The sequence below is a fragment of the Gymnoscopelus microlampas genome (assembly GCF_963454915.1).
Source record: "Gymnoscopelus microlampas genome assembly, chromosome: 15".
NCBI lineage: Eukaryota > Metazoa > Chordata > Actinopteri > Myctophiformes > Myctophidae > Gymnoscopelus > Gymnoscopelus microlampas.
Window position 1 is genome coordinate 8,704,923 of NC_139952.1, and position 3,175 is coordinate 8,708,097.

The window sequence follows — 3,175 nt, forward strand, 5'->3', positions numbered from 1 at the left end:
ATACAGTACGTGCCTCTGAAAGTCTGAATGTGTTAAGTTTGTTGTGTTTACTCTGCCTTATTTTAAAGGCAGAAAAACACAGCTCATTCTATAACTACTTTGAAGGATATTTTAGCCTTTGCCAGTGGTGTAACGTAACTAAGTACAGTACATGTACTCAAGTACTGCACTTAAGTACAATTTTGAGGTACTTTTACTTTACTTCTACTCCATTACATCTCAGACGCAAATATTGTACTTTTACTCCACTACAATTATTTGAAAACTTACTTTGCAGATATAAATGATTACATTATAAAACATACAATAACCACTTTAGCCCTGTTGTATACCTAGGCTATTTGAAAATAGACGATCTACAAGCTCACAACGCGTCGCATCGTGACACGTTGTGAGCTTGTAGATCTGCTATTTTCAAACATTTTAGTACATTTTGACACCAATACTTTTGTACTTTTACTTAAGAACATTTTGAATTCCAGACTTTCACTTGTAACAGAGTACTTCTACATTGCAGTATTGATACTTTTACTCAAGTAAAACATTTGAGTACTTTTTCCACCAGCGGCCTTTGCTATTGTAATCACGCCCGTCACCGTTCAGATTATCCCCTTGTGGGGAACGGCATGTGGGAGTGACGGTGTTGAATCCTGTTTTATTGTAAAGCCTAAATGCAGGCTTGTTTATCATGGACGAGATGGAAACGGCGGTGACATATGCAGGCTCAGGTCTGCTCTGCTGTGATGCCTGCCTGTCCATTTAGTGGAGCTCAGGGCTCACTCTGTCATCCGCTGCTACCATTACCTCCCAGATTTGTCACCCCGCCGACAGCCATCCATGAATAATCTTCATGAATATTCCTCGTTCGTTTTCCTGCGGAACCGGGTGGTTATGTTTACTCTCCCGAGCTCAGCCAATTGGATCGGCTATTTCTCCAGCCATGAAATGCGTGGTCAGGCCTGTCTCGTGTGAGCGATGGCTGCCGAGTGCATGCGTCGAGACGTCGGCGGTGGAGAGGCAACGCGTCCGTAAAACGCCACCCCGGCGGGGGCAAAGACTTTGGGGACGGAGTTCCTCCGGGGTCAGGATTTACTGATGTGATGATTTTGGGCAGTGCTGTCGGGCAAGTGTCACTTTGATTCATGATGACATAACATGGAATAATACCCTGGAATAACATTTCTTTCACTTCCCATCCCCTTCCACAGCTTCGGGGGTAAATAGTTTCATGCCAAAAGCAATTTCATTCTTTTCAGTCCTTCTCCCTCCTTCCTCTCTGCTCTGCCTCTCTCTGTCTATTTTTCTCACCGAGCCCACAGCCCAAGTTTAGACCAAACTCCCCAGTGTCGTAAACGCAGAAGGTCATCAGCATATAGTAGGACAAACTCCTGTTAGATTGGCCGCTCACTGAGTTCTTCCCACTGTGATGAGGTTTTATAAAACACATCAGCAATATGGCGTCACAGACACTCTGGCTGTGGCGGTCCCTTTGCAGCTGTAGATATCACACTTTAATAAGCAGGTGTTTAAAGTTATCAAAACTGTGAGCCTCGGAGCATCTCCATGGCGCACAAGAGATATTGACCCATTAAGACCGGGACAGCTTCTGTGTCATTTCAGATTTCTTCGGCTATTCAAAAATAGCAGATCTACAAGCTCATAGCGCGGCACCGAGTGCCGCGCTATGAGCTTGTAGATCTGCTATTTTTTTTAGATCTTGAAAATTGGTGCAAATCTTTGAATATATTGTTTAAAGCAAACATTTTTAACTCAAATCTTTGCTTCTGAGGGTCCCTGGAACGAAATATTTTGAGATGGGGGTCCGCTGCCAAATACATATCATTTTGGGGGTCCTTGACATAAAGAAACGTGAGGACCACTGACATAGAAACGTACGTTTTTCAGAAAACTGTTAGGATTTAGAAGACATATTTTATAGAATCGGCCTCAGGTCTTAATGGGTTAAATGTTTTGAGGTGGGGAACTTGGAAAGTCTAAAAGAAATGCTACAGTGTTGTGTCCCTTAACATATTCTGCAAGCTCTCTGGTGCCATATGCCCGCCCTGCCTTGTCAAGGTGAATCGTGATGCCAACACAGCAGCAATGCCGCAACATCATGCTTATACAAATGTGGTTGGCTCTTGACACACAAATAACGTGCTCATTCGCATGGAGTTCATCGTTTTACACCGCGCTGCTTCGCACCGCCTCCCTTCCCACAACCCCTTGCACGCGTTTGCCCTTTGGTCTCATAAAAAAACCAATGGAGAGTGAAGTTTGCGGGATGAATCCTAATTTTCCGGGATAGTCCCTTCCGGGATGGTCCCTTCCACTCTCAATTTAAACCCTTCCTCCTGTCTGCCACTCTCTCCGCTTAGCAGTGGTGTAAAGTAACTATAAGTACACTTACTCAAGTAATGTACTTAAGTACAATTTTGAGGTACTTTTACATTACTCAAGTATTTCCAATTGTCTATACTTTTACTTCTACTCCGAGCCAAATATCGTACTTTGAAAATAGTTCAGACGGGGGCATTTTGGCAGGTATGTGAGCCATAGCACCTGGACTAGCATCTGCTGTGTTGGCCTCTCGACATGGTTTGCGTCAGCAGGTGGCACAGAGGTTGGAGCCCTCATGGCCTGCGAACCCGGCCATATAAATGCAAAGGCTCGCATTCATGAGCAGGGAACCGGCACACATCATCTCCTGCATGGGTAATGAATGAGCCACCAGCGGCCACAGCGGTTTTAGCATTCACGGTAGAATGTGCTCGGCTCGCCAAGGATGATTGGATATGTGTATGCCTTGCCTCTGAAGACCTCATTTTGTTTTTTATGAGAGTATTACCGCCGGGGTGCTGAGTGTGATGTTGTGGTTTATATAAGCATGCGGTTGCAGGAGCCCCTGAATCTGTGATTCAATAAGTAGACCCCTTATAAGTGTAGGTTCAGCATTCTTAGGAGAGAGAGAGAGAGGGGGAGAGGGAGAGAGACAGTATAGGGAGGGTTGGCTATCGATTTCATTAGAGGGAGCTCTCAGGAAACAGCATGGGCATCAACTGGTGGTCCTACAAGCCACCTATGTCTCTTCCTCCCCTCCCTCGTCTTCTGATGTCAGAGTTTCATCCTGAGCTGAAAGTGAATTTTGGTCTTCAGGCAGTGGATGGTGTTGTGA